The sequence below is a fragment of the Oryctolagus cuniculus genome, chromosome 20 (genome assembly GCF_964237555.1).
Source record: "Oryctolagus cuniculus chromosome 20, mOryCun1.1, whole genome shotgun sequence".
Lineage (NCBI taxonomy): Eukaryota > Metazoa > Chordata > Mammalia > Lagomorpha > Leporidae > Oryctolagus > Oryctolagus cuniculus.
Window position 1 is genome coordinate 16,344,671 of NC_091451.1, and position 22,458 is coordinate 16,367,128.

Below are 22,458 nucleotides of genomic sequence, written 5' to 3' on the forward strand. Positions count from 1 at the left end.
TGAGGATTTTTGCATCTGTGTTCATCAAGGAATTGTTCTGTCATTGTCTTTCTCTGTTGCATCTTTTCCAGGTTTAGGAATTAAGATGATGCTGGCAGGCCGGCGCTGCGGCTCACTAGGCTAATCCTCCGCCTAGCGGCGCCGGCACACCGGGTTCTAGTCCCGGTCAGGGCGCCGGATTCTGTCCCAGTTGCCCCCTTCCAGGCCAGCTCTCTGCTGTGGCCCAGGAGTGCAGTGGAGGATGGCCCAGGTGCTTGGGCCCTGCACCCCATGGGAGACCAGGAAAAGCACCTGGCTCCTGGCTCCTACCATTGGATCAGCGCGGTGCGCCGGCCGCAGCGCGCCGGCCGTGGCGGCCATTGGAGAGTGAACCAACGGCAAAAGGAAGACCTTTGTCTCTCTCTCTCTCTCTCTCTCTGTCCACTCTGCCTGTCAAAAAAAAAAAAAAAGATGATGCTGGCTTCATAGAAAGAATTTGGGAGAATTCTTTCCCTTTCAATTGTTTGAATAACTTGAGAAGAATTGGAGTTACTTCTTATTTAAATGCATTGTAGCATTCAGCAGTGAAGCCATCTGGTGCGGGGCATTTCTTTGTTGGGAGGATCTTTATTACTGATTCAATTTCTGTCTTAGTTGTGGATCTGTTTAGATTTTATAAGTCTTCATGGCTCAATTTAGGTAGGTTGTATGTGTCCAGGAATCTATCCATTTCTTCTTGGTTTCCCAGTTTGTTGGCATACAGCTCTCTGTAGTAATTTTGATGATTTTTTTTATTTTTGTGGTGTCTGTTGTTACATTCTCTTTTTCACTCTCATTTTATTGATTTGGGTCTTCTCTCTCCTTTTTGGTTAGTTGGGCCAATGGTGTGTCGATTTTGTTTATTTTTCAAAAAACCATCTCTTCATTTTGCTGATCCTTTGTAGTTTTTGTTGTTGTTGTTTCAATTTGTTGTTTTCGAATTTTAATTATTTCTTTTCTCCTACTGGTTTTGGATGTGGTTGCTGTAGTTTTTCTAGATCCTTGAGATGCATTGAGAGCTCATTTATTTGGTGCCTTTCCAATTTCTTGATGTAGGCACCAATGACTGTAAACTTCCCTCTTAAAACTGTTTTGCTGTATCCCATAAGTTTTGATGTGTTGTTATCTCCATTTGCTTCCAGAAAGTTTTTACTTTCTATTTTGATTTCTTCATGACCCACTGTTCATTCACTAGCATGTTGTTCAGTCTGCATGTGTTTACATATGCTATAGGGATTCCTGAGTTCCTAAACTCCAGCTTCATTCCATGGTGGTCTGAGAAGATGCATGATATAATTTGGAATCTTTTGAATTTGCTGAGACTTGCCTTATTGCTTAGTATGTGGTCAATCCTAGAGAAAGTTCCATGTACTGCTGAGAAGAATGTATGTTCTTTAAGTGTAGGATGAAAAGTTCTGTAGATATCTGTTAGATCCATTTGGTCTATAGAGTCAATTAAATCTCTATTTCTTGCTTATTTTCTACTGCTTGATCTGTCTATTTCTGAAATTGGGAGTATTGAAGTCTCCCAATACCTTTTTATTTGAGTCTAATCTCCCTTTAAATCCCTTAACTTTTCTTTTAAATGGCCAGGTGCCATTCAGCCAGTCTGCGTCTTTTAACTGGTGAGTTGAGGCCATTTACATTCAAGGTGACTATTGATAAATAATGATTTTGCCCTGCTGTTTTTCCAAAGATATTGCTAATTTATAATTTGGAATTCCTTTGATCTTCTATTGAGTGATTTTCTTCTTTTACCTTCTATTGTATTGATGACTGTCGTTCCCCCTCTTCGTGGAGGAACGACACAGGACCCTGCGCTGTTCTTTCATCTGCTCGGCCCTCCCCGGGTTTGCTGCTGGTTCTTCCCGGGTTGGCTACTATCCCTTCCACCTCCATGGAAGGGCAGTTCCCCCTGGCCGCTTTCCCCACTTCCGCAGGGGAGCGGCACACCACCAGCCGGCTCTCTGGGGGCTGCACAGGTGTTCCTTCAGCTAGATGTTCCCCTTAGATGTTCCCCGGTGCATGCCGTCTCTCTCCTCCTTTATAGTCCTCCTCTGCCAATCCCAACTCGGCTGCCCACACGCCGAGTACGCTGCTCTCCTCCAATCAGGAGCAGGTCCTACAGTTTATTGGTTGAACTGGAGGCAGCTGTGCAGAAGCTGTTTACTTCTCTCCCAGCACCATATTGTGGGAGAGCAGATGCATAGAATAAGTCTTTTTTTTTTTATAATTTTGGAATATATTTGTTTATTTTTCATGTAAACATATAACATTTTATTATTTTTTCACTTTTTACATATTATTACTAGCATCAAAAATGGCATCAACATTCATGTTTTTATAGGACTTTATACAGACCTTGCATACCAAGAGCCTAATCTTATATAAACTGTTAGCTTAATATACATTTTTTTTATCTTTTATTTAATGAATATAAATTTCCAAAGTACGACTCATGGGTTACAATGGCTTCCCCCCCCATACCGTCCCTCCCACCAACAACCCTCCCCTTTCCCACTCCCTCTCCCCTTCCATTCACATCAAGATTCATTTTCGATTATCTTAATATACAGAAGATCAGCTTAGTATACCTTAAGTAAGTATTTCAACAGTTTGCTCCCACACAGAAACATAAAGTGAAAAATAATAGATGATTTTTTTAAAATGATGATGAAATCAGATCAGACCTATTGTCATGTTTAATCCCAGTGAGAGTCAAGTTGGGAATTGAAAATTTCTTTCTTTTTTTTTTTTTTTTTTTTTTTTTTTTTTTTTTTTACAGAAGATCAGTTTAGTGTACATTAAGTAAAGATTTCAGTCGTTTGCACCCCCATAGAAACACAAAGTGAAATATACTGTTTGAGTACTCGTTATAGCATTAAGCCTCAGTGTACAGCACGTTAAGGACCGAGATCCTACATGAGGAGTAAGTGCACAGTGACTCCTGTTGTTGACTTTACCAATTGACACTCCTGTTTATGGCATCAGTAATCTCCCTATGCATCAGTTATGAGTTTCCAAGGCTATGGAAGCCCCTTGAGTTCTCCGACTCTTATCTTGTTTAGACACGGTCATAGTCAAAGTGGAGGTTCTCTCCTCCCTTCAGAGAAAGGCACCTCCCTCTTTGAAGACCTGTTCTTTCCACTGGGATCTCACTCACAGAGGTCTTTTTGCCAGAGTGTCTTGGCTTTCCATGCCTGAAATACTCTCATGGGCTTTTCAGCCAGATCCGAGTGCCTTTAGGGCTGATTCTGAGGCCAGAGTGCTATTTAGGACATCCGCCATTCTATGAGTCTGCTGAGTATCTCACTTCCCATGTTGGATCACTCTCCCCTTTATTTATTCTATCGGTTGGTGTTAGCAGATACTAGACTTGTTTATGTGCTCCCTTTGACTCTTAGTCCTTTCATTATGATCAATTGTGAACTGAAATTGATCACTTGGAGTAGTGAGATGGCATTGGTACATGCCACCTTGATGGGATTGAATTGGAATCCCCTGGTATGTTTCCAACTCTACCAATTGGGGCAAGTCAGCCCGAGCATGCCCCAAATTATACATCTCTTCCCTCTCTTATTCCCACTCTTATGTTTAACAGGGATCACATTTCGGTTAATTTTCAACACCTAAGAATAACTGTGTGATAATTACAGAATTAAACCAGTCATATTAAGTAGAACAGACAAAAAAAATACTATGAGGGATAATGTATTAAGTTGTCCATTAGCAGTCAGAGCTATGCTGATCAAGTCACCATTTCTCATAGTGTCCATTTCACTTCAGGAGGTTTCCTTTTTGGTGTTGAGTCAGTTGTCACCGATCAGGGAGAACATATGGTATTTGTCCCTTTGGGACTGGCTTACTTCACTCAGCATGATGTGTTCCAGATTCCTCCATTTTGTTGCAAATGACTGGATTTCGTTGTTTCTTACTGCGGTATAGTACTCTAAAGAATACATATCCCATAATTTCTTTATCCAGTCTACCGTTGATGGGCATTTAGGTTGGTTCCAGGTCTTGGCTATTGTGAATTGTGCTGCAATAAACATTAGGGTGCAGACCGCTTTTTTGTTTATCAATTTAAACTCCTTTGGGTAAATTCCAAGGAGTGGGATGGCTGGGTCGAATGGTAGGGTTATATTCAGGTTTCTGAGGAATCTCCAGACTGATTTCCATAGTGGCTTGACCAGTTTGCATTCCCACCAACAGTGGGTTAGTGTCCCTTTTTCCCCACATCCTCGCCAGCATCTGTTGTTGGTAGATTTCTGTATGTGAGCCATAGAATAAGTCTTAATTCCAGTAACTCAGTCCAGTCTGGGCTGCTCCCCACAGATCCCCCTTTCTTTTTATTTTTTGGTGTTGATACGCGCCTGTCTTCAGTGTCCCGCAGCACACACTCTGCTCTACTTGCTAGAGTTGCCACAGGTTCTTACACGTCCTATCAATCAGGCAAACCGAATCCGGGTCCTCTCTTTGCCATGTTGTGAGGAGGTTTTTAGGCGCTGATGCGTGCCTGTATTCGGTGCCCTGCAGCGCATGCTCTGCTCTGCCCGCAGGGGCTTACAAGCCATAACAATCAGGCAAACCGAATCCAAGCCTTCTCATTGCCGTATTGTGGGGGAGACTTATTAGTGTTGGTTCGTGCCTATCTTCAGTGACCTGCAGCTCATACTCTGGTCGAGCTGCTTGCTGGTGCTTACCACCTTAATCAGGCAGACCGAATCCAAGCCTCCTAATTGCTGTATTGTGGGGAGGCCTTACTGATGTTAATTCGTGCCTGTCTTCGGTGACCTGCGGCGCATAAGCTGCTAGCCGCCCGCAGGTGCTCATCGCCTCACTTAATCAGGCAGACCGAATCCAAGCTTTCTCATTGCCATGTTGAGGGGAGGCCTTTCTATTTCTCTATCTCCGGGCATTCCTATTTCCCCCATTTTACTTCTATCTTCCAGCATTCCTATTTCTCTCATTTTACTTCTAAACTTCTGTTTCTCTTATCCCCGCGGCCTCCCGGTGCCTCGCCCTGCCGGCAGCTTCACGGCTCCGCGCGGCTTCCCGGCGCCTCGCCCCACCGGCGGGCTCCGCCCCGAGGCTGCTTCTCGGCGCCTCGCTGGCTCTGAGCCGCTTCAGCCCGCGCCTCTCATCTGCGCGGCTCGGCTTTGCGCGCACACTCCGCGGTTATGCACTAGCCCTTTCGCGTCTGAACCACGGCCTCGCGCCAGCCCCGTGTTCCCTATCTATTCACGCCCCGTGCTCTCTCTGCACGCGGCGGCTTCCGCGAGTCACACAGCGTAGCTTGCGTCTCCACCACTAGCATTCAATCCAAGTTCCCCGGGCTAGCCTGGCGAATTCAACCCAGCTTACGTCTCCGCCCCACGGTTTGGCTTCCCGTCCTTTGCTCCCCGGGCTAATCAGACGGATCCCAATCTGGCTTACGTTTCCGCTTCTGGTTTCAACTTTTTCGCCCCCTATTCCCGGGCTAACTTGAGAATCCCAAAGTGGCTTTCGTTTCCGCCTCGGCCTGCCCCCCGCGGCTTCAATTTCCCTAACATTTTTCTCTACCCGGTATGTTTCCCCAAGCTTTCCTCCAACAATACTCCTCCCTCATTTCTCCTGGCCTCTCCCCACAGTCCGTATCCGAGTCTGTTTGTTCTAGCTTTCACTTTCGCTTTCGACCTTAGAGATTTCTCCCAGCTTCCCCCCGTAGTCTGTATCTGAGTCTATGCCTAGGCTTTCAACAGCTTCTTCCGGCACCTTTTTCGTCCGGCTTTTCCCTAGGCTGTTTGCTAGTCTCTCTCTCTGATATTTTCCCTAGGCTGTTTGCTAGTCTCTCTCTCCGATATTTTCCCAGTTCTTCCCGTTTCTTCCCTCCTAAGTTTGCTATCCGTCCTAGGTTTCCTATCTGAGTCACGGCACCATTATGTCGCTCCCCCTCTTCATGGAGGAACGACACAGGACCCTGCGCTGTTCTTTCGTCTGCTCGGCCCTCCCCGGGTTTGCTGCTGGTTCTTCCCGGGTTGGCTACTATCCCTTCCACCTCCGTGGAAGGGCAGTTCCCCCTGGCCGCTTTCCCCACTTCCGCAGGGGAGCGGCACACCGCCGGCCGGCTCTCTGGGGGCTGCACAGGTGTTCCTTCAGCTAGATGTTCCCCTTAGATGTTCCCCGGTGCATGCCGTCTCTCTCCTCCTTTATAGTCCTCCTCTGCCAATCCCAACTCGGCTGCCCACACGCCGAGTACGCTGCTCTCCTCCAATCAGGAGCAGGTCCTACAGTTTATTGGTTGAACTGGAGGCAGCTGTGCAGAAGCTGTTTACTTCTCTCCCAGCGCCATATTGTGGGAGAGCAGATGCATAGAATAAGTCTTAATTCCAGTAACAGTCTAGTCCGAGTTGCTCCCCACAATGACAGTGTTTCTGTGTTTCTGTGTGCAACACATCCTTAAGCATCTTTTACAGGGCTGGACGAGTGTTGACAAATTCTTTCAATTTCCATTTGGTTTGCTGTTTTTTTCCTAGACCCTTAAGATGCATTGCAGGGGGACGGCGCCATGGCTCACTTGGTTAATCCTCTGCCTGCTGCGCCAGCCTCACATATGGGCACCGGGTTCTAGTCCCAGTTGCTCCTCTTCCAATTCAGCTCTCTGCTGTGGTCCAGGATGGCAGTGGAGCATGGTCCAAGTGATTGGGCTCCTGCACCCACATAGGAGACCAGGAACAAGCACCTGGCTCCTGGCTTTGGATCAGTGCAGCACCGGCTGTGGCGACCATTTGGGGAGTGAACCAATAGAGGGAGGACCTCTCTCTCTCTGCCTCTCTCTCACTGTCTATAACTCTACCTGTCAAATAATAACAATAAAAAAGATCCATTGCTAGCTCATGTATTTTATGCCTTTGCAATTTCTTTTTTTGTTAAATATTTTTTATTTATTTGATATAGTTACACATAGTGAGAAGGAAAAGCAGAGAGAGAGAGAGAGAGAGAGAGAGAGAGAGGTCCTCTATCTGCTGGTTCACTTCCCACTTGGCTACAATGGCCAGAGATGTGCCAATTTGAAGCCAGGAGCCTGGAGCCCCCTCCAGGTCTCCTACATGGCTGCAGGGGCCAAGGACTTGGGACATCCTCCACTGCTTACCCAGGCCATAGCAGAAAACCAGATCGGAAGTAGCGCATCTGGGACTCGAATTTGTGCCACATGGGATCCCAGCACTGCAGGTAGCAGCTCCACCTACAAAGCCACAGCGTTGTCCCTTGCAGTTTCTTGATATAGGCACCTATTGCCATAAACTTTCCTCTTAATACTGCTTTTGCTATATCCCAGTGGTTTTGTTTTGTTGTTGTTGTTTTTTTTTTTGACAGGTAGAGTCATAGACAGTGAGAGAGAGAGAGAGACAGAGAGGAAGGTCTTCCTTCCACTGGTTCACTCCCCAAACGGCCACTATGGCCAGCGCTGCACTGATCCAAAGCCAGGAGCCAGGTGCTTCCTCCTGGTCTCCCATGCGGGTGCAGAGGGCCAAGTGCTTGGTCCATCCTCCACTGCCCTCTCGGGCTACAGCAGAGAGCAACTGGGACTAAACCTGGTGCCTGTATGGGATGCCAGTGCTGCAGGCAGAGGATTAACCAAGTGAGCCATGGTGCCAGCCCTCGTCCCAGTGGTTTTCATATGCTGTACTGTCATCTTCATTTGTTTCTACAAATATTTTTTTATTTCTATTTTGATTTCTTCTATGACCCACTGTTCATTCATGAGCCTACTGTTCAGTCTCCATGTGCATACGTATGTTCTAGAGATTCCTGAGTTGCTGATTTCCAGCATCATTCCATTGTGGTCCAAGAAGATGCATGGTATGATTTCAATTTTTTTTTGAATTTGCTGAGACTGGCTTTATGGCCTAGCCTGTGGTCAATCCTAGAGGATGTTCCATGCACTGATGAATGTATTCTTTCACTGTAGGATGAAAAGTTCAGTAAATATCTGTTAGGGCCATTTGGGCTATAGTCCTGATTAACTCTGTTGTTTCATTGCTTATTTTCTGTCTGGCTGATCTGTCTATTGCTGAAAGTGGGATAATGAAGTCCCTCATTACCATTTTTTAAAACAATATTAGATTTCATTCACTAAATCCTTTCTCATGGAAGACACTGCTCAAAATTGGGAATATAATCATTGAAATACAAACTAGTTATAAGGACCTTTGCCAGTTTTGAACAGGAGAAAAACTTAAGAGACTGAGTACATCTGACATCACAAAATCCATCGGAAGACTCATTAGGTGAATATGGGGAGTCATATCACTAACATCCCTTTTATTACAGCTTTTTTTTGATGGTATTAAATTTGACAATGACATAAGGCATAAAAGGTTACAAAATGTCCTTTACACCCTTTTTTTAAAAAAAGATTTATTTATTTGAAAGGCAGAGCAACAGAGACAGAGACAGAGAGGTCTTCCATCTGGTGGTTCACCTCCCAGATGGCCGCAATGGCCGGAGCTGAGCTGATCTGCTGCCAGGCACAAGGAGTCTTCTAATTGCAGTGCAAGTCGGATCATCCATAAAATGAGCATGAGTGCCCTCCTATAAATGTAACTTGGAGTTTATGGCTACCAACAACTATCCATATCCACACAGACTTCCCACTAGGGGCCAGAAACTTGACAGTCCTTGAGGAGTGATTATTTGCTGCTTCCAAGATGCTGGAGCTGGACAAGAAGCTGAGCATCTGGGCTTGAACGAACACTGATTGGGGATGCATACAGCCCCTTGGTAGTATGTGTGGTATTTTTCTATACAGATTTTTTAAAGTCATATTTATCATACTTTTATTTTCCAGGTTTAACTTCTCATACATAAATCTTTGGTTCATATGCAAGTTGTTTTCCTGGAAAGGTCCAATAAGTGCCTACTTTTTTCTGCACGGCTAGCAACCTGTACCAATACTGGTGTGAACATTCTGCACATTGATTAGAATGCTGCTGTCTCTTTATCAAAATTTCCCAAAGTCTCAAGTACTATTTGGAATGCTTTGTCTGTTCCATTCATGAGTTATCAACTCAAGCATCAGTTCTACCCTGTCTTCTTTTTGTAATGTTTAAGCATCTGTGGAGACTTGTATTCCTTTATCACTCTAATTTGGCAGATTATAGTTATTTTCCTGTATGAATGTTAGAACCAACTTGTTTAGTTGCTGAAATAAATGTTTTTATTGGGATTGTTGAAGATGCAACCATTTCCATTAGAATTGATATCTTATGTTGACATTTTTTGGACATGGTATGACTTACCACTTAACTATATTCTTCACACAATACCGAACTACAGATGCTACTTTTTGAAGAGCCCATCAGAGAAGGAGGTACCTTTCTCTAAAGGGAAGAGAGAACTTCCGCTTTGATTATGGCTTTGTCTAAATAACGTCAGAGTACCTAGATTTGGTTTGGAGAGTGAAGCAATGAATGGGAGCTTGTTGTTTTTGTCTTAAAAAAAGATTCGCACATCACTCTGGTGAAGCCCATTTTCTAACACAGAGGCTGTGTCTTGAAGGCCATCTCCAGTCTCCTTCAACTCATTAAAGCCAGAGGTCCCAGGCTTTCCTTCTCCATTATGCAGCAGCTGACTTCCAATCCACACCTTCTTCTGTAAGCTCTTGGGGAAAAATATCAGCTGTGTTAGGACTACAGCATTCACTATAAAAGACAACAGGCTCAACCACTATTCTACATTTCAGAGAATAAACCTAGACCACAGGATGAACTATGTTCAACATTAAAAAGATAGGAGGGGCTGGCACTGTGGCATAGTAGGCTAAGCCTCAGCCTGTGGCACCAGCAACCCATATGGATGCCAATTCTAGTCCCAGGTGCCCCTCTTCTGATCCAGCTCTCTGCTATGGTCTGTGAAAGCAGTAGAAGATGTACCAAGTGCTTGGACTGCTGTACCCTGTGGGAAATAGGGAAGAAACTCCTGGCTCCTGATCAGCTCAGGTCCAGGTGCTGCGTCCATCTAGGGAGTGAACCAGCAGATGGAAAACCTTTCTAAGAAAAAGTCCATATTCTGGGAATTCCATTTTTTAAAATTCCCTTTAAACCAACCAACCAACAAACAAAAAACAAGAGATGCAGCAGTTAAGAAGTACTTGGCACCCTTAATCCCCTGTTGAAGTGCCTGGATTGAAGTCTTGGTTCTGCTTCCGATTCCAGCTTCCTGCTTGTGCATATCTTGCTGACGTCTCAAGTAGTTGGATCCCTGCCACCCACACGGGAGACCTAGATTGAGTTTCAGATCTCTGGTTTCAACCTGGCACAGCCCGGGCTGTAATAAGCATTTGGGGACACAAACCAACAGATTGAAGATTTCTGTTTCTTCCTGTCACTTGGCCTTTAAAATAAATAAACAATTTTTAAAGAGAAAAAGAGACAAAATAGCCTATGATTAGGGGAACGTTCCAAAGGAATATATTTAAGGGGACACTACAAAGAGCCAATGGAAAGAACTCTCAATGACTAAAGCTAGAATACATTCAACAAAATTTGTCCAATTATAAATATCTATAATGGTATAAATAATCTCAATGAGAGGAGAAAACAACTTTTAGAATAATTCCAAATAACTTACGTAGCTACTCTACCCAGAGGAGAGTCAAAGTCATGTTGACAGTCATGTACCCTTGGTATGTGGCAAAAATGGCACTTCACCTTCGTAGTCCTTCTGCTCTAAACCTGACCAGAAGTCCTCAAAATTAATAAGATCATTAAAAACAAGGAAAAGTCAAAAAAGTCTAAAAAGATTTCACAGCCTAAAAGAACCTGAGACATGACAACTAGACATAATGTGGATCAATGGGATGCTGGAACAAAGGAAATCTGGTAAAATGCAAGAAATCTGAACAAAACATGGACTTTAGTTAACACTAATGTATCCAAGTGAGTTCATCAATCGAAACAGTTGTTCCATACTAATGTGAGATATTAGTTATCAGAGGAAACTGGGTTATGAGGTACATGGGAACTTGTACATCTTGCCAACTTTTCTCTGTAGTTTTCCCGTTAATTTGCAAAGCACAACTCATTAAGTACAGAGGTCCTACATGAGGAGTAAAGCACAGTGACTCCCATTGTTGATTTAACAATTGACACTCTTATTTATGATGTCAGTAATCACCCAAGGCTTTTGTCATGAGCTGCCAAGGCTATGGAAGCCTGTTGAGTTCACAAACTCCGACCTTATTTAGACAAGGCCATAATCAAAGTGGAAGTTCTCTCCTCACTTCAGAGAATGGTACCTACTTTTTGGATGACCCCTTCTTTCTGCCGGGATTTCACTCACGGAGATCTTTCATTGAGTTCATTTTCTGCTTCCCTTTCTTGGCTTTCCATGCCTGCAAAACTCTCATGGGCTTTCAAAAAAACTTTTATTTAATAAATGTAGATTTCCAAAGTACAGCTTTTGGATTATAGTGGCTTCCCCTCCCTCCCATAACTTCCCTCCCACTCGCACCCCTCCCATCTCCCACTGCTTCTCCAATTCCATTCACTTCAAGATTCATTTTCAATTATCTTTATATACAGAATATCAATTCAGTCTATATTAACAAAAGATTTCGACAGTTTGCCCCCACACAGAAACACAAAGTGTAAAGTACTGTTTAAATACTAGTTATAGCATTAATTCACATTGTACAACACATTAAGGACAGAGCTCCTACATGGGGAGTAAGTGCACAGTGACTCCTGTTGTTGACTTAACAATTGGCACTCTTGTTTATGGTGTCAGTAATCACCCGAGGCTCTTGTCTTGAGTTTCCAAGGCTATGGAAGCCTTTTGAGTTTGCCAACTCTGATCTTATTTAGATTTCAGTAGTTCATGTGTTTGTTTTTGATTACTTCTAAGTATTCTTATCATCAATTTTTGAGTTCCATTTCTTACATTTATTCTATCTCATCATCTTCATAATCTTGTATTGAAGTGTCATGTCCTTTTGGGAGCATGATGTTGTCTTCTTTATTCTTGTTTCTTGGGTGTTGCATTTGTTGTTTGGCATTTGTGGAGATACTCGTTGGTTTCTTCTGCTTTTTTCCACTATGGTGGCTTTTTTCATGGTATATGACTCTGTAGGTGAATGGATGTCTGCTTTTGGTGAATCTCTAGAGGTTGTGGTAGGTGTGGCCAGAGAACTCTGTTCAGTTCTTCAGGGTTAAGGGTGTGCCAAAGCTGACACACCCAGGTTTGGCATGGTGAATCTCTCTTTTTTTATTCAGAAGGGAAGCAATTCCGCTCAGCTGAGCTCTTCTCCTTGATGGCGATCAGTGCATGAGCGCTAGCCCCAGTGGGTATAATATTCGTCTGCTCTGTCTCAAGGGCCACACAAAGGATCTGTGCAGTCTTCAATGTAAGTTCAGATTCCCCTGCAAAGTCTCTCACCAGGTAGCCAGGGCCGCCTGCGCTTGTGGCATCTGCCATCAAGTCTACTCAAAAGCTCAGCCACACCATGCATTCTCCCACACACCCTCAGGTTTTTTTTTTCACAGTCTCGGTTCAGAAACTCCACAGGTTCACTGGGTCTTAGTCTCCTCTTATTATTCCCCAGCAGCATCCGTTTTCTCCACTCGGCTGATTGCCGGGCACAGACACGAGGTGGCACAGCAGTTACGTAGGTCCTGAATGGTGCCTGCTCCATCGGCTCGTATGCCTTTATAAGGTGATTGGAGGGAGAGAATCGTGTCCATACTGTCCCTTTTATTTTTTCTCTCCTCTAGTTAGGCTGGTGTACTTTCCCCCATGGGGCTTCAAGCATCGTTCCCTCTAGGCTCTTCCTGCCACTATTCTGCCAGTGTCTCGGGCTACTGCCGTTTCATCTCACCTCACTTTCCATCGCTGCTGCGGAGGTTCTCGCCAGCTGGGGTCCTGAGCTTTGGGCGCCCTTGCCCTCCAAGTAGGTCCTCTGTGTCCCTCTAATTATGGAAGAGTTTCCTCTGCTGTTTTATCCCCAACTCTTCCCTGAGACTACACTATCTCCACTTTTACTAAAGTACCTTCTCCTGGACTAGATCAGTAAGCTCCCTCCCTATTCTTCCATGTTGGAACTCCCCTAATTCCAGTTTCCCTCTGGTGTCACTAGGGACTGTCAGGGAGATGAGGTGTTAACAGGGGGCAGAGTTCTCATGCAGGAGATGGCATCTGCGATCTCCACGTGCAGATGCAGACTGTACCCTGGCCATTATTTCCTCTTTGCAAGGTGGAGCATGCCCTACCTTCAAATCATCCTGGGGATTCATGGATCTGAAGTCCACAGCCAGTCACTACATGTCTGGAGCTCCACTCAGCGAACCAACCTCAGCAGAGGCCACAGGGGAAAGGGCCTTCATCACTATTTTTTTAAAAAAAGATTTATTTATTTACTTGAAAGTCAGGATTACACAGAGAGAAAAGAATGGCAGTGAAACAGGTCTTCTATCCACTGGTTCACTCCCCAGTTGGCTGCAAGGGCCAGAGCTGTACCAATCCGAAGCCAGGAACCAGGAGCTTCTTTTGGGTCTCCCACGTGGGTGCAGGGGCCCAAGGACCTGGGCCATCTTCTGCTGCTTTCCCAGGCCACAGCAGAGAGCTGGATTGGAAGTGGAGCAGCTTGGACCCGAACTGGTGTCCATATGGGATGCTGACACCACAGGCTTCGGGTTTACCTGCTACAGAACAGTGCCGCGCCCCCCCCCCTCCCATTACTATTGTACTGGAGTCTAAGTCTCCCTTTAAATCCCTTAACCTTTCTTTTAAATAGCCAGGTGCCCAGTAATTAGATGAATATTTGTTTATAATAGTTACTGCTTCCTGTTGAATTGTTTGATCCTTTAATCATAATATAGTGTCCTTCTTTGTCTCTTTTAACAGCTTTTGTGTTAAAGTCTATTTTGTCTGATATTAAGATGGATACGCCAGCTGGTTTTTTTTTTTTTCTGTTGGCATGGAATATCTTTTTCCATCCTTTCATTTCAGTCTGCATGCATCTTTGTTGGTGAGATGTATTTCTTGTAGGCAGCAAATAGATGGGTTTTGTTTTTAAATCCGTTCATCCCGTCTGTGTCTTTTAACTGGAGAGTTGAGGCCATTTACATTCAAGGTGACTATTGATAAGTAATGACTTCACCCAGCCATTTTTCTAAAAATATTCCTTTTTTTATTACTTTGAATTTCCTGTGATCTTTTATTGTGCAACTTTCTTCCTTTACCTTCTTTTGTATTGATGACAATGTTTCTGTGTTTCTGTGTGCAACACATCCTTAAGCAACTTCTGTAGGCCTGGACAGTTGATGAAAATTCTTTTACTTTCTGTTTGTATGAAGGTATTTATTACTCCTTCATTCATAAATGAGAAATGTGGTGGAATGAGAAGGCCATGCCAAGATGGCCGTTGTCAAAGAAGCATCAATTACTCAGGAATGGCTTTGGAAACCATATGGCAATTGAACCTGCTTGCAACAGGCTGTGATTGGATGGCTTCAGAAACCGCATGGCAACAGAGCCTGCCTGGCAATAGTCTGTGATTGGTTAGGGCATAAACAGACCCTTGACCAGATTGGCTGCCTCAGCTATATAAGCTGCTGTACCAACTGAAATAAACGAGTCTGCGGGCCACTTGCCTCTGGCCTGCTTTCACCTGACTCCCAGTGTCTTTGTGGTGACTCCATGCCTCTTGCCCCCACAGCGCTCCTCCTCTCAGAATGTATCCACAGCAACAGAGAGATTTGCAGGGTATAATATTCTGGATGACAGTTTTTCTCTGAAGACTTGGACTATATCTCTTCATTCTTTCCTTTCCCGTAGGATTTCTGATGAGAAGTCCACTGTGAATCTCATTGAAGATCCTCTGAAGGTAACCTGGAGTTTCTCTTGTACACATTTTAGAATCTTTTCTTTATGTTTTACTGTGGTGAGTTTGATTACAATGTGTTTTGGAAAGGATCTTTTCCGGTCATGTCTTTTCAGAGTTCTATGTGCTTCCTATTCTTGGATTTCCCTTTCTTTCTCCAAAATAGGTAAGTTTTCTGTTATTATTTCACTTAAAAGGCCTTCTAATCCTTTCTCTCTTTCCATGCCTTCACAAACTCCAAGAATTTTTATTTTTACTTTTTAAAAGTTTTATTTTTGAATACAAGTTTCATGTATTTAATATATACAGATTTAGGAATAGTGATACTTTTGACCCTACCCTCTCTTTCAATCATGCTCCATCACTTCATCTTCTTCCCTCTCCTAGTCCTACTCTTAATTTTTGCAAAGATCTATTTTCAGTTTGCATTAATCTTACACTAAGTAGAGAGTTCAACAGATAATATAAAGAAAAAACACTCTTCCTCAACAGTATAGACAAGAGATTTAAAAAATCATCAAATTTCAAAATGTTGATTTCACTCCCATACATTACATTTTAGGTACTCTATCAGTTACCCTAGATCAGTGAAAGCATATGATATCAGTCTTTTTCGGACTGGCTTACTTCACTAAGTATAATGCATCAATTTTACATCCAGTTACATCCATTTTGTTGCAAAAGACAGGATTTCATTTTCTAACTGCTGAGTAGTACTCTGTAGCACATAGATGTCATGATTTGTTTATCCCATCATCAGCTGATGGAAATCTGAGTTGATTCCATATCTTAGCTATTATAAATTGAGCTTCTAGAAATACAGGGGGTTTAGATAATTCATTCATATGCTGATTTCTGCTTGGGTAAATTCCAGTGAGTGGGATGGCTCGGTCATATGGTGGGTCTATATGCAGATTTGTATGTATCTGCATGTACCTCCCATCTGCAAACACCTGGTCTGCAGGTACTCCCTGATACAGCTCAACTGAATAAAACCTAGAAACCTTTTACTCAATTTGATGCATGTGTATACAAAGCTTTACTTCCAGAAGAGTAAAATTTCATGAGATTTAAACAATTTGCAATATGCACACACACACACACATACACACACATTGTTTTATATAGTTTGGTGCTCGTGTGAGGGTAGCTATGGGTAAACACGCAAAGTCTGATTTGGGTTCAATGATAGCATGTATTAAAGAACCCCATTTCCCTTGGATGGTGAGATTAAGTCTTCCTCTTGATTCTTTTTTCCTGTTCTTATTTCTGATTTTTGTTATACCATAAATGTTGCAGGAATTGATTTTTAAAGTAAGCTTTATCAGAGTAAAGTTAGTATTTTTCTTTTGTTCTTAATACATGCTTGTGTCGCTCCCCCTCTTCGTGGAGGAATGACACTAAACCCTGCCTAGGCTTCCTATCCGAGTCACGGCACCATTATGTCGCTCCCCCTCTTCGTGGAGGAACGACACAGGACCCTGCACTGTTCTTTTGTCTGCTCGGCCCTCCCCGGGTTTGCTGCTGGTTCTTCCCAGGTTGGCTACCGACCCTTCCACCTCCGTGGAAGGGCAGTCCCCCCTGCCACTTTCCCCACTTCCGCGGGGGAGCGGCACACCGCCGGCCGGCTCTCTCGGGGGCTGCACAGGTGTTCCTTCAGATAGATGTTCCTGGTGCATGTTGTCTCTCTCCTCCTTTATAGTCCTCTTCCACCAATCCCAACTCGGCTACCCACACACCGAGTACGCTGCTCTCCTCCAATCAGGAGCAGGTCCTACAGTTTATTGGTTGAACTGGAGGCAGCTGTGTAGAAGCTGTTTTCTCCTCTCCCAGCGTCATACTGTGGGAGAGCAGATGCATAGAATAAGTCTTAATTCCAGTAACTTAGTCTAGTCCGAGTTGCTCCCCACAGTTTGGATGAGCTGAGAAATTGGTCAATTTTCTAAAGGCAAGTGGGACAGGGGGGACATAAGCATGGATGAATGGGTAAGCAAAGCAAAGCAAAGTGAATAGTACTTGCTGCTGTAAGGAGAAGAGCACGATCCTGGGGGACGAACTGAGAGATTGAACACACCATGATCCCTGGGTGTCTTCCCTCCCCCCACAAGTGGAGCTGCAGTGGGCGGAGAGCAGCCATCTTGTTTGTTTACATTTGGGAGTGAAAGAGGGTGGGCTCTGGTTTTGCCCCCTGAACGTGAACTTCAGTGGCAGGGACCACCCCACCTGAGGAACAAGAACCAAAGTGACTCCCTACTCCTCACACAGGGGGCACAGTTACTGGGGCCTGAGCAAAGGAGGCCCAGGCGCTCTTGGGAGAACAAAGGAACAGGGAGACTGGCCCCAGGGGTTGGGACTTAGTACCTCAAAGCCCAGGTACCAGCCTGCTGAGGTACCTGCCTCCCTCAGTTACCAGAAATAAACAAGCTCTAGAAGGTGGAGCTGCCTGCTTACACTGGCAATCGGCACAGACCCATAGCAGCCCATAGCAGAGGGAAATCAACTTAAAAAGTAAAACAAACAGAAACCAAACAGAAATGCCAAAGAACAAAGGAAAATCCTGAATAAGAATATGGAAGAACCAATGAACTCGCCAATGGAGCAGGCTAAACCGTCCATAATAGAGGCTGAAGAAGAAGAATTTGAAGTCATGCCAGAAAAAGAATTCAGAAAATTAATAATCAGATTACTTAGCAGCAATGAGAAACAGATTCATGATCTGAACAAAAAGCACGCCCAAAGGTTAGAGATCCTAAAGAGAAGCCAGAATGAAATACTGGAAATGAAAAACTCAATTGACCAAATAAAAAATACCATGGAATCCCTCAGAAATTGAACAGATGAAATAGAAGAGCAAATATCAGAACTCAAAGACAAACGTCCAAAAAGCATACAGTCAGATCAAACATAGGAAGAAGAAATTAAAAAATTAAAACACATGGTTGGAGACTTACAAGATTCAATCAAGCATTATAACGTCCGGATATTGGGGGTCCTTGAGAGTGTGGAGAGAACGGATTAGAATGCATTTTCAATGAAATAATATCAGAAAACTTCCAACATAGGCAGGTTGAAAGAAAGAAACAAAGTCAACAAATACACAGGAGTCCGAACAAATTTGACCAGAAAAGGAATTCACCACGACATACTTTGACAACACTCAGCTCAGTGAAACAAAAGAACAAATGCTAAAATGTTCCAGAGAGAAACAACAAATCACATTCAGAGGTAATTCAATCAGACTCATCCCGGACTTCTCATTGCAAACCCTACAGGCAATGAGACAATGGCATGGTATACTCCAAGTTTTAAAAGATAAAGGATGCCTACTGAGAATAATGTACCCTGCAAAGTTGTCATTTGTAAGTTAAGGGGTAATAAAGATTTTCCATGACAAACAGAAACTGAAAGAATTTGTATCTTCGCATCCAGCCCTACAACACTGGCTCAAGGTCATGCTGCACACTGAAATAAAAAGTCAAGAAATTCACTACAAAAGAAGACAAATGTAGAAAATGACCCAACTAAAATACAAACAAATACCAAAATACATAAACAGCTCTTCTAAAGGAAACATGATAGGAAAAAGACAGTATTTAACAATAGTCACACTGAATGTAAATGGCCTCAACTTACAGTCAAAAGACACAGTCTACCTGAATGGATTAACAAAGAAAATCCATCTATCTGTTGTCTTCAGGAATCACATCCCATAAGCAAAGATGCATGGAAACTGAAATTGAAAAGATGGAAAAAGATATTCCAAGCTAACAGAACAAAAAAGGCTGGTGTGGTCAACTGAATATCAGACAAAATAGACTTTAACACAAAAGCTATTAAAAAAAGACAAAGAAGGACATTATATAATAGTTAAAGGATCAATCAAACACAAAGGCATTATTATTATAAATGTATATGCACCTAATTACAGGACGCCTGGCTATTTGAAAGAATTACTAAAGGATTTAAAGGGAGATACAGACTCAAATACAATAGTAACAGGGGGACTTCAACACCCCACTTTCACCAATGATCAACCAGACAGAAAACCAACAAGGAAACAACAGAGCTAATTGATGCTATAAACCAAATAGACATAGCAGATATCTACAGAGCCTTCCACCACACAGCCACAGAGTACACATATTTCACACCGGTACATGGAACTTACTCTAGGATTGACCATATGCTAGGCCATAAAGAAACCTCAGCAAATTCAAAAAAATTCAAATTATACCATGCATCTACTCCAACCACAATGCAATGAAACTGAAAATCAACAACTCAAGAATCTCATAGGCAAACGCAAGGAGAATGAACATCATGATTCTGAATGAATGGACTGTCATAGAAGTTCAAAAGAGAAATCAAAAAATTTCTAAAAACAAACGAAAATGACAATACAACTTATCAAATATTGTGGGATACAGCAAAAGCAGTGCTAAGAGGAAAGTTTATAGCAATTGGCGCCTACATCAGGAAACTGGAAAGGTACCAAATGAATGACCTCTCTATGCACCTCAATGATCTAGAAAAACAGCAGCAAACCAAACCCAAATCTTGCAGAAGAAAAGAAATACTAATATTTGGAAGAAATAAACAGAATTGAAACAAAAAAAAAACAATAAAAAAGATCAGCAAAACCAAGAGCTGGGTCTTTGAAAAAATAAATAAAATAGACACACCTTTGGCACAACCAACCAAAAAAATGGAGACAGAAGACTCAAATCAGTAAAATTAAATGTCTAATGGAAATGTAACAACAGACACAACAGAAATAAAAAAGAACCATCAGATACAACTACAAAGAGCTATATGACATAAACTGGGAAACTAAGAAGAAATGGATAGATTCCTGGACACATACAACCTTCTGAAACTCAGCCATGAAGACATAGAAAACCCAAACAGACCCATAATCATGAAAGAAATTGAATCTATCATAAACACACTACTGAAAAAGAAGAGCCCAGGACTGGACGGCTTCACCGCTGAATTCTACCATACATTTAAAGAACAACTAATCCAAGTACTTCTCAAATTATTCACAAAATCAAAAGGGAGGGAATCCTCCCAAAATCTTTCTATGAAGCCAATATCATCTTAATTCCTACACCTGCAAAAGATGCAACAAAGAAAACTATAGGCCTATCTCCCTGATAAACATAGATGCAAAAATACTCAGTAAAATCCTAGCCAACAGAATCTAACTACACATCAGAAAGATCATTCACCCAGACCAAGTGGGATTTATCCCTCGTATGCAATGATGGTTCAACATTCGAAAATCTATCAGTGTGATACATCAATTGACAAATTGAGAAACAAAAATCATATGATTATCCCAGTACACGCAGAGAAAGCATTTGACAAAGTACAACACCCTTTTATGATGAAAAATCTAAGTAAATTGGGTTTAGAAGGAACATTCCTCAACACAATTAAGGCAATTTATGACAAACCAATGACCAGCATTACATTAAATGGGGAAAAGTTGGAGGCATTTCCATTGAAAACTGGCACCAGACAGGGGTGCCCACTCTCACCATTGCTATTCAACATAGTCCTAGACGTTTTAGCTAGAGCCATCAGGCAAGAAAAAGAAATTAAAGGGATACAAATGGGAAAGGAGGAAGTCAAACTATCCATTTTTGCAGATGACATGATTCTATATATAGGGGATCCAAAATATTCCTCTACGAGGTTGTTAGAATTCATAGCAGAGTTTGGTAAAGTAGCAGGATACAAATTCAATGCACAGAAATCAACAGCCTTTGTATACACACACAATGCTGTGGCCGAGGAAGAACTTCTAAAATCGATCCCATTCACAATAGCCACAAAACCAATCAAGTACCTTGGAATAAATTTAACCAAGGATGTCAAAGATCTCTATGAGGAAAATTACAAAATATTAAAGAAAGAAATAGAAGAAGACACACAAAAAAGGAAAAATCTGCCATGTTCATGGATTGGAAGAATTAATATCATCAAAATCTCCATTCTTCCAAAAGCAATTTACAGATTCACGGTCATACCAATCAAAATACCAAAGACATTCTTCACAGACCTAGAAAAAATGATGCTGAAATTCATATGGAGGAACAGCAGACCACGAATAGCTAACGCAATCCTATACAATAAAAACAAAACTGCAGCCGGCGACGCGGCTCACTAGGCTACTTCTGCCTTGTGGTGCTGGCACACCGGGTTCTAGTCCCGGTCAGGGTGCCGGATTCTGTCCCGGTTGCCCCTCTTCCAGGCCAGTTCTCTGCTGTGGCCAGGGAGTGCAGTGGAGGATGGCCCAAGTGCTTGGGCCCTGCACCCCATGGGAGACCAGGAAAAGCACCTGGCTCCTGATATCGGATCAGCGCGGTGCGCTGGCCTCAGCGCACCGGCTGAGGCGGCCATTGGAGGGTGAACCAACGGCAAAAGGAAGACCTTTCTCTCTGTCTCTCTCTCTCACTGTCCACTCTGCCTGTCAAAAAAAAAAAAAAAAAAAACAGAAGGCATCACAATTCCAGGCTTCAAGACATACTACAGGGTCATTATAATCATATTTATATATATTATAATCATAATTATATATATATCATATATATATAATTATAAACAGCCTGGTACTGGTACAAAAACAGATGGATAGACCAATGGAACAGGATAGCAACACCAGAATTCAATCCAAACATCTATGACCAACTCATATTCGACAAAGGAACTAAAACCAACCCCTGGAGCAGGACAGCCTCTTCAACAAATGATGCTGGGAAAACTGGATTTCCACATGTCGAAGTATGAGACAAGACCCCTGTCTTACAGCGTATATAAAAATGCACTCAACATGGATTAAAGATCTAAATCTATGCCACGACACCATCAAATTAATCAAGAGCATAGGGGAAACCCTTCAAGACATTGGAACAGGCAAAGAATTCCTGGAAAAGACCCCAGAGGCTTGGGTAATCAAAGCCAAAATGAACCATTGGGATTACCTCAAATTGAGAAGTTTCTTTACAGCAAAATGTACAGTCAGGAAACTGAAGAGGCAACCCACAGAATGGGAGAAATTATTTGCAAACTACACAACTGACAAAGGATTAACAACCAGAATCTATAAAGTGATGAAGAAACTCCACAGCAACAGTACAAACAACCCAATAAAAAGATGGGCCAAGGACCTTAACAGACATTTTCAAAAGAGGAAATCCAAATGGCCAACAGACACATGAAAAAATGCTCAGGATCTCTAGCCATCAGGGAAATGCAAATCAAAACCACAATGAGGTTTCACCTCACCCCAGTTAGAGTGGCCCTCATACAGAAATCAACAAATAACAAATGCTGGAGAGATGTGGGGGAAAGGACACCCTAACCCACTGTAGGTGGAAATGTAAACTGGTAAAACCACTGTGGAAAACAGTATGCAGATACCTAAAAACTGGAATATAGACCTACCATATGACCCAGCCATTTCACTACTGGGAGTTTACCCAAGGGAAATGAAATCAGTAAACAAAAGAACTATCAGCACCTCCATGTTTATTGCGACTCAATTCATAATAACTAAGACATGGAAGCAACCT

At 42.8% G+C, this 22,458-nt stretch overlaps 1 long non-coding RNA gene across 8 annotated transcripts in view; it reads left to right on the forward strand.

The window, feature by feature from the left end:
* LOC103345158 (LINE-1 retrotransposable element ORF2 protein) overlaps window positions 1-22,458 on the forward strand; it is a 211,702-nt gene that overhangs the window by 155,390 nt on the left and 33,854 nt on the right. For 5 of the 8 annotated variants that reach the window (XR_011384886.1, XR_011384884.1, XR_011384885.1 and 2 more), the window contains one exon: window positions 14,833-22,016. The exons of 2 other annotated variants lie outside the window; for them this stretch is intronic. This is a non-coding gene — a long non-coding RNA (LINE-1 retrotransposable element ORF2 protein). Of the gene's footprint in view, window positions 1-14,832; window positions 22,017-22,458 lie in introns of those variants that run through there. One more of the 8 variants, XR_011384892.1, reaches the window with a different exon arrangement.